A 14,247-nucleotide genomic window follows, 5' to 3' on the forward strand; every position below is an offset into this window, starting at 1 on the left:
ATAAACTATCCAGTCATTGTCAGTTAAGCATTATATGGCTCATTCAAATCCTGCCTCTTGAACCTTGTACCTGCTGTGCATATATTGTTCCCATAATTCCCATTTGTTCCTGTGTAGTTTGCTCCTTCCCTTTTCTAAAGATCCCATTTCCAGTTGTTTTATCTCTGTTGCTGTTTTTACTACTTCTAGTAAAGTTGGTCTAGACTTGATTTCCATTTTCTAGTAATTGCTTTTTTGCAGCCACCATAATTGGACTCAGCAAGACTTTACTCGAAAGGTATTAAAATTCTATCATCCAGGCAATTGGTTGAAGGTTTGGCGTGTTGGGGGTATATACAATAACCCCTGTCTTGTGAGAGTAAGTCCCGCTGGAGGTGAATTTCAGACCAAAGTAATTGTTTTGACCGGTTTCAAAAGGCAAGAACCAATTTGCCTGATTTTATTAAGTGGGTCACCAACTCCATCTTTAGGGAGGCCTTCTGAATTTTTATAACAGGTCAGGATATATGGAGAAAGAGTGGAAAAGCAGGATATATGGAGAGAGTGGAAAAGCATGAAGGAACATATCAAAGGGAATGAGAAGGCATCTGTCTTCTGGGCCTGTTTACAAAGAATCCTGGGATGGAATTTCTTTGCTCTGAGAAAGGGTAAACAGATCTTCTTGAGGTGCTCCTCACAAATGGATCAAATCTTGGAAGGTCCCCAGGGTGAAGTATCCATTCATGAGGGTCTGTCCTGGTCCTGGTTTTATTACTGCTTGAGCAATCCTACATCAAATGCAAGAATGGAGGAAAAAAATGAGACTTGATTCTCAGGACAAGGAGGAAACCAGGGGGAGGGTATACCCATTGCAAAATGTACCCTTGCTAAATTACATTTCAAACTTGTTTGTCACAGTTTACTGAAGAAGATGAAGTCTGGGGGTTATTGAGAGGTTGCAGGGTGGGAAGGGGGGCTGAGCAGGTAAGTAGTCATGATGACTGCAAGGACTGTTTTTAGAGGCTTTACCTTTCTTGTTGAATTGTCCTTGATTACATTTTAAAATCCTGTTTTGTTGGCACCTTGCTGCTTAACGTGCTTGCTGAAAGGGAGCTGAAAAACAAAGGGAAATTCTTATTTGTTTTGGAAAAAGAGAATTCTTTCCCCTTTTATTCACACCTCTTAAGCACGTCAGCTGCAAAAGGACCAAACCGAACTTCCTCATCTAAAGCAGAATTTAAAAGTTTAGTTTTGACATCTTTAGGAAGATTTTGAGAACGAAGCAAGTATCGAAATACTAATCCAAAAGCAACAGCTATAGTGGAGGAATCGGTAGCATCATAAGTACACACTAAAAATATGCTTTGCTCCATTTCATCTGCTTCTCAAATTGCTTTCAGATTTCCCCTCAAAATTTAAGCAATGACTTCTGCATATTCTCAGAGGTTAAATTAAAAGCAAAAACCAAGTTAATGTGTTAGAAGTGTAAAATACTGAAATATGAAGTGCTAGAGAAATACATGTTCTCCCACTTATCCGTTGTCTCTGTCTCTGTCTCTCTCTCTCTCTCGGAGTGGGGTGGAAAAGGTAAATGGCAAATCTCTTTTGCAGATTAAAAAAGTAACTGCAGGGTACATTCTAGAATTAGAAAACAAATACTTAATCAACCTCTTGTTGATTTGCTAGGGCTCCTCTCAGTTAAACTAAAAGCAGTGAGAGAAATGTTCTCTAAAGCAGGCAACACAGAAGGATTAGTACTAGGAATGGGCATTTCAAGCTGTAACAATTCATAATGCAGTTTCTGTGCTATAGGAATTTTTCTGCTCCCATTGGGAAACATCTCTTCATCTTGGATAAGGTTTCAGAAGAGAAGAAATCTTCAGGAGGGAAATCTGAAACCATAATTTCCTCAAAATCCATAGTGCTCAGACAGTGAAAAAAACCCTGAGGTTCTCCCCCTCCCCTTGTAATTCCTGCTGTTCTGACTGAAAAGAGAGAGAACTGTCCTACTCGTGTTTCTTACAGGTGAGAAAGGGAAAAGCAGTCATTAGTCCTTTAACAAAACTCTGTCTTCCCTCTCCATGGGAATAGTAACAGGAGATTGTAAATCTTGTATGCCATGTTCACCCTTTCGAGGTGTCTCCATGGAAGATAATCAACTCTCAACAGGAATACTAGTCCCCATTGTGAACTCCACATCCAGGCTAAGATAACCTCCTTCCACCTCTTCTCCTGATAACAAAAGTGGCTTTCCCTTGTTCTGCTAAGAGCATCTTTGCCACTGCAGTGGATGTTGCTATTCCTTGGTTTTTAGTAGCTGCATAGTTTCATAGTTTGGTACTAGGCTATCTGCCCTGGGGCATTTATAAGCCTAGCCATAGTGATGTGGCTTTCGCCACCCCATGTAATGGTACAAAAGTATACAGAATAGATTTAGAATACTGTGCCTCTGTCTAGTAGTGACACAGAGATGATCCCTGGGGTAAACCTACGATCTCCCATCCACTCGTCAAGATTTCTCTTGGAGAGTCAGTGAGGGGCTCTGCCTAACATGAACTGGGATTCTGTTTCAGAGTATGGGAAGCCTCTGAGTTATGAATCTGTCCCTCCAGCATGTCCTATTCATATTTGTGCTGAGGTTCAAATCTTTAGCTCTCGTGGTTCTGATGGATTTGGATTTTTGGAGGTGGAGCATGTCCATCAATTCCTGATTGGATATGGCCTTGTACGTCAGGCACAGATCACCTCTGAGTAGGCGGTATGCTACTGAATAGAGTTGGAGTTTCTTTAGTCTGGCAGCATATGACATATGCTGGAGACCCTTGATCCTCTTGATGAGGTACTTTTGGGGTCTTCTCTAGCTGTTGCAAGTGGCGGGTGAGGTACATACCAAATGGGGCATTGTACTCAATCATGGGCCTGATAAGGGAGGAGTACAGGGGCACAATGACCTCCTTTGATCTGGATGTGAATCCCTTCATGATAAGGTGGGCAAGGTAGAAAGTCTTTCTAACCACTTTGGCAACGTGGGTGTCAAATGAGAGGTCACTATCGACTTGGGTCCCCAGGTCTCTGATTACTTTTTCCATACTCAGTGGGTTACCGCCTATGTGATAATTTGTGGGCACTTTGTTTTTCCCAAAGGGGATGACTATACATTTTTTGGCATTTAGTTTAAGGCCATGACTCCGGCACCAGTTGTCCGTTTCAGTGAGGCCTTTCTGTAGGATGTATGTGTCAGCTGGTGCATCGACTATGGCGCCTAGTTTGCAGTCATCTGCGAACTTTGTCAGCCACAACCCTCCCATGTTTGCTTTCACATCTGAGAAATAAATGCCGAACAAGAGGGGTCCCAGGACAGAGCCCTGTGGGACACCACTTGTCACTGGCTTTGAGTTTGACATGGCTCCAGCGATTTTGACTTTATGGGTTCTATCCTTTAGACAGTTTGCCACCCATCTTGTGACATATGGATTTACATTTAAGCTGTTGAGCTTGTCTATGATGCCAGAGTGGGGTATTGTGTCGAAAGCTTTAGCCAAGTCCAGGTAGGCTGTATGGACTGCTTTGCCCTCGTCAATGGCTCTAGTGACTGTTTCGAAAAAGTCAGCCAGGTTTAAAAGGCAGGATCTGCCTTTTACAAAGCCGAACTGGGTGGGATCAAGTGTCTGTCTCCAATGTCTCTGTTTATTAGTTCCATAATGATTCTTTCCATAGCTTTGCAGACCAGGCTGGTTAAGCTTATGGGGCGGTAGTTACCAGGGTCAGTAGAGGTGCCTCCTTTGTGGAGTGGGACTGCTGTTGCTGTACGCCAGTTTTCAGGTATGTATCCTGTAGTAAGGCTAAGGTTAAATGGCATTTTTATGTGCGGGTTTAGCTCCTCTTGGAGTTCACGTAGCACGCAACCCGGGATACCGTCAGGTCCCATTGATGCTGTGTTTTTAGCTTTGTTGAGGGCGGTTCTCACCTGGACATCTGAGATGACAGGGAGGTTACATTCAGCTGGGATAAGTATTTCTTCTTTTGGGGGTGAGGGAGGGGAGAAATTTGCACTGAACCTGTCTGCCAGAATGTTGGCAATATCTGTGGGTTCAGTGTATTTTTTGTCATTGTGAACTAACTCTGAACATATCTGAGGGTTTCCGCCCAGGTTTCTAACATAGCTGAAGAAGGCCTTGTGGTTATCTTTAGTGTCCATAGCGATTTTTCTCTCAAAGTTGGCCTTGGATGTTTTTATGAGAGAACGTAGCTTTCTACTAGTGCTGATCAAGAGATGCTTTCTCTTTATGGGATTTTAGCTTCCTTCATTTGTTATACAATTTGTTTATGGCTGGGGTCCACCAGACAGGACGCCTGCCCTTGGTGGAGAGGGTCTTGGTTTTATTTGGGATTGCATGATCCATGCATTCTTGGAGATGTCCGTAGAAAGCATTTGTGAAGGATTCTGCATTGTGGGATGTGGTTTCCACTGTCCCAGTGGGCTTAAAGGATACCATCTCAGTTTTAAGAAGTGTAAAGTCGGCTTTTGAGAAGTTTTTCACTGTAGTCTTTTGTGTTGGGGGTGGAGGTGGGATATGTATACCCAGGGTGATTAGTTTGTGGTCAGATCTCACTAGTGAAGGGTATACTTCCGGTGTGGAGCACTTTGTCCCCATGTTTGTGATGATCAGGTCTAGTATATTATCTCCCCTTGTGGGAGAGGTGACTAGCTGTTCCATTGCGTTTGAATTTATGAATTCCAGGAACTTTTGGGCTAGGGTGTTTGGGCTAGAATAATGCACCCAGTCTATGTTAGGGTAGTTGAAGTCTCCCAATATGATGGTGTTTTTTGAGACATTCATATCCTCCAATGTCTTCAGGAAGGCTGAGTGGGGTTCCTGAGACTGGGAGGGTGGTCTGTAACATGCTACCAGTTGTATAGCAGTTTTGCCTATGGTTAGTTGCACCTGGATGGTCTCTGATGCTTCATGTGTTGCCACTAACCTGGAGGTGTGGGTGTCCTTGATGAATATGGACACTCCCCCTCCCTTTTGGTTTGGCCCGAGTTTTGTGGCCGAAAAGCATGATACGAGGTATAGCCTGGTAGCGCTGGGGTGCTCTCAGGAGCCTTGAACCAGGTTTCAGTTACTGCACAGACATCGATGTCCTCCATACTGAGGAGTGCTTCGAGAGCCTGCATCTTGAGATTTAGACTTCTGGCATTGAGCAGCATTACCCTTAATTTTTTTCCATTTTTGTTTTCTAAGGAGGTGGGTTTGTCTTTTGAGCCTTGCTTAAAAAAAGGCACTATGGGGGAGGCAAGAGCCTTAGCCAATATCCGGAAGCCCAGTGGTGACAGATGCAAGCCGTCCCTTGTGAAGCAGCGTGGCTTGTTCAGCATGTCATCCCAAGCAGACAGATATTGGATCCCCCTAGAATGACACCAGTATTTGAGCCAATTATTAAAGCTGGTCATCTTGTCTTTGTATTGTGGCATCATTCTTGGTGAGGGCAAGATGCTGGTCAGGGTCATACCAGCCTGGGCTACATAATCAGAGAGCTCCTCTGTCTCTCTTCATGTAGTCCAGGGAGGTAAGTCTCGGGTCATTCACGCCGGCATGGACAATGACGGAGTCATATTTGTACTTGCTTTGGAGTGACCTGAGTGGGTGTGTTATGTGGCGGATCCTAGCTCCCGATAAGCAGCTCACTGTTACCTCTCCTTGTTCAGCCTGGTAAGCTGAACGTCAGTGTGTCTGACTATAGAGTCACCTATTACTAGTGTATCAGGCATGGTGTTTGGCCTTAAGGGCTGTGATTGTTTGACACACTGATTTATAGAAGTATGTGATGCATGTGTTATGTTTTGAGGTGCTGGATTTTTGGGTGTCTGCTTTGGGAGCCTCTGTTGTTTTGGTAAGTTTTTTGTTAGAGCCTCCGAGTATGTCTTTGCGTTTTTATGTGTTTGGTTTGCAGTTGTGGTAGGTCTATGTGGGACTGGGTTTGGTGTGTGTGTGGTTACCTTCTCCTCCTGCCTGGTCTTGCCAGTCCTGAGTTGAGAGAGTTCAGCCTCCAGTTTGGCTATATAGTTGCATCTCTCACATGTATTTGTGTTTGTTAGGAGGAGGGGGTTGTCTGTGTACGAGACAATTGTAGCATTGTCTCAAGATTCCCAGATTAACCAGCTGAACTGGAGAGGATGCCAGCAATCTACCACTCGACATGCTAGAATATTATAAGGGAGTGCTGTGCCTTTAAGGGAAGTGGGTACTCACAGGGAAGGTAGGTGGATGTAGTGCTTACTTTAGTTAGCGAGTGCTTACTTAGAAGAGAGGTTTTGAGAACAAGTGCTAGGCTTATAATAAAGCGATTAGACTAGATTATTATAAGAGTAGAGCTTTCTTAAGGGAAAATTTGAAGAGCAGACTTGGCGGAGCCAGAAAAAGTTTAACCGGCGCTGCACTATGCGCAAAGCCATGCAAACGCAGATTTTAAACAGGGAACTTCAAAAGAGCTAGAAATGGTCCAAAACAACCAATTACTACAAGCTCTTGTGCTGAGGTCACTCCTTCAGGGACAGATAGGCTGCTCAAGGCTCCCCACTCCCACTGGTGAGCAAAGAAACTTCCTTCTGTCCAAGTAAAGCAATGGACACCACAGGAACTACACCACAGCCCAGAATACAGCAAAGCCTGTATACTGGTCTAAACTAGTCGAGGAGAGGCGGGAAAACAAGGATATTTTTTTGTTTTTGAGATGGAAAGCACACAGAAATGCAGGAAACAATAATAAATCAGTTACACAGGCTAGCACACTTTAGTGGGTAGCCTCAACAGTTAAATTAACAAACAAACAACTTTCGACCAATTTTTGACTAAATGAAACTTTAAGTGCAAATAATATATAATGCAACAAACAGTTAAAAAAACAGTTTAAGCTTGTTCAAGGTAAGCAAGAGAAGGTATTTCAGGTAAAAAAAACAGCCAAAAATACTTTAGTTGAAGGTTCTCCCACAGAGAACTTGTCTATCCCAGGTCTGAAGGATTGGTAGCTGAGTTCAAATGGACCCATTGGGGGTATGCGTTTTATTGGTAAAGTTCTGAAGATATGAAGTGTGTGTGTGTGTGTGTGTGTGTGTGTGTGTGTGTGTGTGTGTGTGTGTGTGTGTCTCTCAAATGCTTTGAGAGCTGGCTGGTAGCAAGGGGAGGGATGCAAATAGCTTAGCTTGCTGCCACAGTTATCTACATGTTAAAGATCTATGGGTGTGGCTACTGCCATGAGATGCAGCATCCTGAGATAAAAGTAAGTCACCATGGGGGTACAAGACCAGTCCAAACTTTTGAATGAATTTCCTGACTTCTGTTAGTCGGGCGAGGGTCTTGTGCTATATAGCTGTGGCTAGATTGTACCCTGCAAGTGTGAGTAACTGCACAGGATACGGTTAGGACTTTGATCTGTGGTAATAATGTTGAACATGGCATACTATTCAGACTCCTTTCCCGATGCATTCACTTTTTTAAATAAGTATTTTTAAGCTGGTTGTACAGACAGATGCATTTTTACTCCCTGCAGATACAAATGTGCCACATTCACAGACAAATATATGGTGAACTCCATTTTGTTTCTCTTCCATTCACAGGTGAAGTCCAGAATTGATAACCTTTTCTTACTGTACAGCACAAATGGCTCCAGGATTGCATCACAATTTTTATGGATGCAGACATTCTGAAGGTCCAAACAGCACGTCCAGAATACAGTCTGATCTTTGGAAATAACTGTCTTCAACCACCTGCCCATATTTATCATTTCCTGCACAGAAATATGAAGATGGTTAGAAGTCTCTTATCTGCCAAAAGGGAAGGTGCTGACCAAGGTTTCAGGGTTGCTACTTGCCACCCATTGCTGGCCTGCAAGTTGTCTGATAACTGACAATAATCCCTGCCTTAGGGCCCATGAGACTCTGAAAATTATGTTCACTGTTAGTGTTCTGTTTTGCCATTTATTTTGTACTGCCCACATCTAAGCAATATTTGGTGGAAGCTTCATTGCACTTCAAAGAAGATTTGCTGAGAGGACTGAAAACTAACTCAATCAGTAATCGTACCTTCCGTTTCCACACTGTAACATGTGTATTTTCTTGTAGCACAAATAAAACTAGCTCTTGCTGTAGGGAATTCCTGAGATTGCCTTTTGCATCTTCAGCAAAGTTGGTCAGTCCGGCATAAATGACAGTGAACAGATGTGAAGCCTTGTCACATTCAGCAGCACAGGATGATTATAACATCAGCTTACTTTTACTAGTATGTCTGGTAACTGGCTGCTAGTTTATTGTATATGTGTTCTACACATTTTCCTAAGAGGTCCACCATTTTGGACTATCTGGAATGTAAGTCATAAGGCTCTGTGATGTAGCCTTCTTTAAAGTATATGAAGATACCGAAGTAACTAGCTGAGGACTCTTGGGCCAAAACCGGATATGTGCTACCCACAGACAGACGCACACATGCCAGCACTCTGTCAAGCACTGTTGGTGATTACCTTAAGAATGCAGGCTAACAGGAAGACTACCAGGGAAGAGTTTTGTTACACTTTTTAAACACTTCAGTAGCATCTCCATGGCGAAGATGCAGGGGTCAGCTCCCTAGCATCCCCATGGAGAAGACATGGGTCAGCTCCCTAGCCTCACCAATGACATGTCTTGGAGACTTCCTCAAACCAGAGTTTGTGGGGTGGTGGGCAAAAGACAGTGTACCATTCATAATCCAGAATAGAAATTTGGGATTCTGTGGGAAAGTCCACATGCTGTTTTACACAAAGCTTTCTTGTCCACCTGTGGAGGAGGAGAATTGAAAGGTAATTTTCATTTAGGAACTAAGGAGCTGCTGAACGGCTTTGGACCATCCTGCCTTCAATGATTTGCTGCAGGGCTTGTGACTAAGACAAATAACAAGAAACTGTAAGCAGAAACTTGTGTAGGACATTGCAACACATTCGGTCCCTTTTTAAAATGTTACAGAGAAGTACTCTGGGGCTATTTAGACAATTGCCTGAGCTCTTTGTTTAGCAATGAAGAACAGGAGAGGGACAGTGATGCAGTGCACTAGGGGAAGAGGGGGGGGGGGGGTCAAGCAGCCTGTGAAATTCTAGACTGTCAAGCAAACAAAAAGCCAGCAGCCTCCATCTTACAGGTTTTACAATACAGAACTGCCCCCTCACTCGGATCACTTGTTCAGAGTTCATACCACTGGTACACATGTACTGATGCAAACAACCCCCCCAAGCTGGAACCATGTAACATTTATTTCATTTATTTATTGATTGGTTGATTTGTTTACATTTGTTAACCGGGTTGGTCCAGCTGGGCTTGTGACCCATTTTCAGTGGAGACCCGAGGAGAAAAGCTCCATTAAGCACAGCAGTTGACATAAAAGTAGACAATTACTTAAAAGCTTTTAAACACACAGTTTCCAAAAAGAAATGTTACTTAAAAAAATACAATGTGACAAATATAATAAATTGTTAAACATAAGTTAAACACAGAGCAAGAGATGCAAAAAAGGCAGTGTACCTGTAGTATTTTACAAATACTAATGTAATATTTTACATTTATCTGGTAAGTGTTTAATGGCAGCCATCATACAAATTATTTTCAGCAAAGGACAGCTTTAACAGCCACAGTACTTAGAAGTAAAACAGTACTGTTACATTATACTGACTGGCAACTGGCAAGCAATTGCACATGATTTCAAAGAACATATGTATGCCGGTGCAGGCAAGTAAGCACCAGGTAGCCTTGTGCTATAGCATACACAGTCTAGCAATATTATTGTGCTGAATCAGAAATTAATGTAAAAGGGTGCAAGCAAACCCACAAAAATAACTGGCTAAGTGATGCATACTTATCAGTTTAGTAGCAGTCCAATTAAAAACACCCTTAGTTTAGATCCTATCACTGGATAATATACAGCAGGGAAAAAAGGCTTTTATGCTGTTGGAGGTGGCAGCAAAGAAGTGGATATTAAATCTGAAAATTCACAGCTGCACTGCAAGAAAGTATGTGTAGACTGGTGGGAGTTGCACAGTAATTATCAGAACCTAATAACTTAAGTTTCAAACTGCAAACAATCTCCCAACTCTACTGTCAGATTAAGGGGTGCCATACTTCTTCAAAGTATGGAAACTGTCTCCCTTATTTCCTCAAAGTTCAATCAGACTGATCTTAGTAACTGAAAACAATATAACATGTTTTCTGTAACCCAATCAGAGTTCCATTCCTGTACGCAGTTTGTCTTCAGCCCTGCAAGTGCAGTCCTCCTAGGGGAAAAATATAACAATGTTTTGTGCAGCGGTTAGCGTTGTCGCCTCACAGCAAGAGGTTTTCCTGTTCGATTCTTGGCTGGAGCACCTTCTGTGTGTATCCTGCATCTCCTTGCTGTGGTCGAGTGACATTTTAAAGACCTGCAGGTAGATGTGTGCGTGAATGGGGGTGCCTTCTTTGAAGGTTGGGTGTCTGGCTGGCAACTCGGCACCGTGAAAATCCCCTGCCAATCATTAGCGGACCGGAGTTCCACTGTGGCGACCCCTAACTGGGGAAAAGCCGAAAGACACTTTTTTTACCAGGATTTGGAACACTCCACTGTTAAAAGTGATGTGCTCATTTCTCAATGTATTAGTATACTCAAAACACTGCCACCTTTGCACTTGCCAACAGAGATCAATATTGTAAGGCCTGAATACCTCTAACCTCTTATACCAAGAATCAGAAAACATACAAACTAGGATGCTTTTAAAACTAGCAGAATTCACTTAAGACAGGAGAACAAGATTACCAAGTTAATTATTTTAACAATATCTGGGTGTAGAATGCATGGCATAAACTTTTGTACTGCATAGAATGCAGCAAGTAAACTCTGAAATCGGATTGGGGGAGAGAAATTTAAGCATGACCCTAGTGTGAGACCACCTTAACAGTGTCTAGAAGTGCTTAACAGAAGCTTGTTTAAGTACCCCTATGCACTGTTTAATATCTGGTTCTTGAACTAGGGATCAAAAGTGGACAGCAATGACCAGCAAAGAATGCTGGCAGAAGGTAACATTTTTTTAAATGAAGCTAGAACTACTACACTCTGCCAGAAAAATGTGTAGAATATGTTAACACTTTGATCTGTTAAAGCGGGCATTCATTTCTGCCCACTATCTGATTTGACAGCGTTAAGTGCTTTACTGGCTTTGAATGTTACAACACTTTTTTTGTATCTTCTGGTGCACAGAGTAGATAAAACTCCATGCAGTGTAAATTACGATAAGGTCTGATAGATCATAAACCTTTGTGTGTACTCTCTGAGGATGCTAAAACTCTCCTGTCAAGAAGAATTTCTTGGCATCCATTATCAAACACACAAGCTAGTTATGATGAGAGACCCGACTATAGTCTTCTGCATTTAATTAAACATAGTTGAGAATATCGCAATTTTTTTTAACGCCTTTATTAAATTATCACTTAAGACCTGGATAAGTATGCCTCAACAGAAAAAAAATCCATTTTAACATTTTACCATGTAAATACAATATAGATCACATATATTTTCTTTGCTACTATCATCAGTCAAAATTGCAAAAAAATGCTGAATTCCTATCTTCCCTTAAACCTCACTTCTCCTGAACATTCGTGAGGCAGACTGCCTGTTGGACTTAGTCAGATATTTATTTTGAACTGTTTTTTTTGAGGAAAATAAGGAATAAAGCAGCAATGGCATCAGTGGAGCATTAAGTTTTGCTGAGTCCGCCCAGCACCCACCCACATGTCCAGATGAGAAATGGGCTCAGCGTCCAGGTAAGAAAAAAGAATAAAAAATGCAGTGTAATTGTATTTTATCTGATATGTGAATGGGCCTGGCTAATGCTTCTGAAATTTATTTAAGCAGGCAGTGGTTCTAAACCCTCTCTCCCTTTTTGTTATCTGTAGGCAGTGGCATGGCTTGGGGGGGGGGGGGATTTACTCTTAAGGGGAGTTAATTGCTGTATGGTGAGCATGCAAATCCATTCAATTCTGTCTGCTCTGTTCTAAATAGAAGAACAGTAAGTGTTTGTGTGCAAGGGGATTGCTGCTCTGCAAGTCCGTTCCATTCCAGCTACTCCTTCTCCATTCAGTGCAGTGTATTTTATCTGATTCGCTATTTTTGTTATTTCTGCTCTGCAAGTCTGTTCCATTCAATGCAGTGTAATTGTATTTTTATCTGTTATGATTTGTAGGCATGCTTCCTTCTTCCTTTGAACAAGTGTGAGTAAGGACTGTGCTTCCTTCTGCAGGTCTGTTCATTCAGTGCTCTGTCTGTGTGTAAAATGCCCCATTTAAGTATACCTGGTGGTTAGTGTTACTCAGGCTCAAACCCTGTACCTTGGGTACAAGGAGCAAGACCCTGAATTCCCTACCCATACCAACACTTATGATTTAATGTTTGGCTCATACTTTTGGTCTGTTCCTCTTAAAATGTGTAGCTTTCAGCAAATCTGTGAAAATTGAATTCACTAAACAATGATAGCCATTTAAGTTTGTCTTCCTGTCTTTTTAGGAAGCTTGTGGTAACACAACATTTAATTCTAGCAACTTCCCAAAATTATACAAGCAATGTTTAAAATGTGTCTCTGGTTTTTGGCCCCCCCCCAATAAATTTTGGCTTTTTCCAGATTACTTGTGCTGCAAAGTTGAGAGATATAGTTGAGCGTCGTAGATTTTACAAGGAGCTGAGAGCTTCAGGGGAAGAGAAGTTTAGTGCTGCTTATGCCAAGTCTGCTTGCATGGTTAGTAGTACAATAGGTAGTATACTTGCTTTTGATGCAGAGGGCTGTGGGTTCTGATTGCTGATAATGTACTGTGTTGTACTTTTAAAGGGGGTGGATGCTGCAGTTCTGTGGATGCTGCAGTTCTGAGAATGTCCTCCTTTGAAAGAGATGCCTAGTAATTATGAACCTGTTGGCTAACTAGTGCAATGCAAGCTTGACTGGAATTAAATTATCATCAGCCCCCCCCCCCTCTTTTTTTTTTTTTTCTGATTTCTACACTGGGTCTGCTGTTGCTTGTCAGCTTTCAACATCTCTCTCGATTCAATGCAGTTAATTTTATAAAAGACAGTTGTATTTTGGCTTTATACAAGTTCAAAGTTTAATACACATTCAAATGTTTATATAAATAAAACAGTATTCTGGTTATGTTTTGTTTAATATTTTGTCCAATTTGCTTTTGAATGCTGGTATACCACAATTCCATTGGAGTGGGTGGGGTTACATAATTATATATGCAGGTTTTATGTTAATCAGCATACAGATTTGTGGCCAGTTGTACCTACTTTTCTTGGGGCTTTGTCCAGATTTTTGATGTTTCCATGTTGAGAGGTATGATCACAACTCAAAAGAATCATTTCCTTATAGCCATTTGTTCACCCAGTATTTCTGATGGAGTACTCTGTAGGCAGTCTTTAAACTCTGCCAACTCCTTACACTCCCAAAACATATGTTCCCAGTTACCACTTTCTTTATCACACCACCATTTGCTGTTTGCCTGAGGAAAAGTTCTTTTGAAGTCTGCTTGGGGTACAAAAATACATGAGCAAAGGCTTATCTTGTTGAGCTCAATTTGTGCCTGACGGAGAATACTTGAACTGAATTACAGAGCTACAGAAGTATATTTTTCACACTTTTAATTGTTCAGTGTTTCTTATTAGTACTGCAGTTGTTGTATTAATTTTGCTTATCAGTACTGCATTGTTATTTGTGTAACAGTTCTGCACTAGTTTACTGCATTGTTTTTATTTATTTATTTGTTTGTTTGACTGAATTATTTGCCTTTCTGTGTCTCCATTTATATAATTGCTGATCTGTGGTTGAATTTTTGTATAGTTTTGTCTTTTGCTTTTCCCCACCCCTACTAGGAGTTTGTGGTGTACTCTGTTCAGAGAGCTAAAACTGGTCAAATCGCTTCTGTCTCCTCTCCTTGTCTCAGGGTATGACTTTGGAAGGGTCTGTGAAGACTGGTAGAGAAGGGTGAAGGCTGCCAGCCTCACCAGATAGAATTTTGCGGATAATTCTGTCATTTGTAACTATGAATGTAAACTACAGGCTTGTTGTCTTAAATGTAAAGAAATACCAATAAAAACAGCAATTCCACAGGGTACTGGAACAACGCAAGGCTGATTGATTCAATAGGTATCCACCATAAGTAAAAGAGAACTTTTTTTATTCCATAAACTAACAGGCAAGTGCTTTCACCCAGTAGGGCTTCATCAGACCATG

At 41.7% G+C, this 14,247-nt stretch overlaps 1 protein-coding gene across 4 annotated transcripts in view; it reads left to right on the forward strand.

Moving 5' to 3' along the window:
- KATNA1 (katanin catalytic subunit A1) overlaps positions 1-14,247 on the forward strand; it is a 1,196,718-nt gene that overhangs the window by 25,076 nt on the left and 1,157,395 nt on the right. The window contains exon 1 of one of the 4 annotated variants that reach the window (XM_044069356.1): positions 11,715-11,791. The exons of the other annotated variants lie outside the window; for them this stretch is intronic. The gene's annotated coding sequence lies outside the window, so the exon portion shown is untranslated. Of the gene's footprint in view, positions 1-11,714; positions 11,792-14,247 lie in introns of those variants that run through there. 4 annotated transcript variants of the gene reach the window in all.

This window comes from Protopterus annectens, chromosome 1.part0 (assembly GCF_019279795.1).
Source record: "Protopterus annectens isolate FY-2018-M chromosome 1.part0, PAN1.0, whole genome shotgun sequence".
NCBI classification, from domain to species: Eukaryota; Metazoa; Chordata; order Ceratodontiformes; family Protopteridae; genus Protopterus; species Protopterus annectens.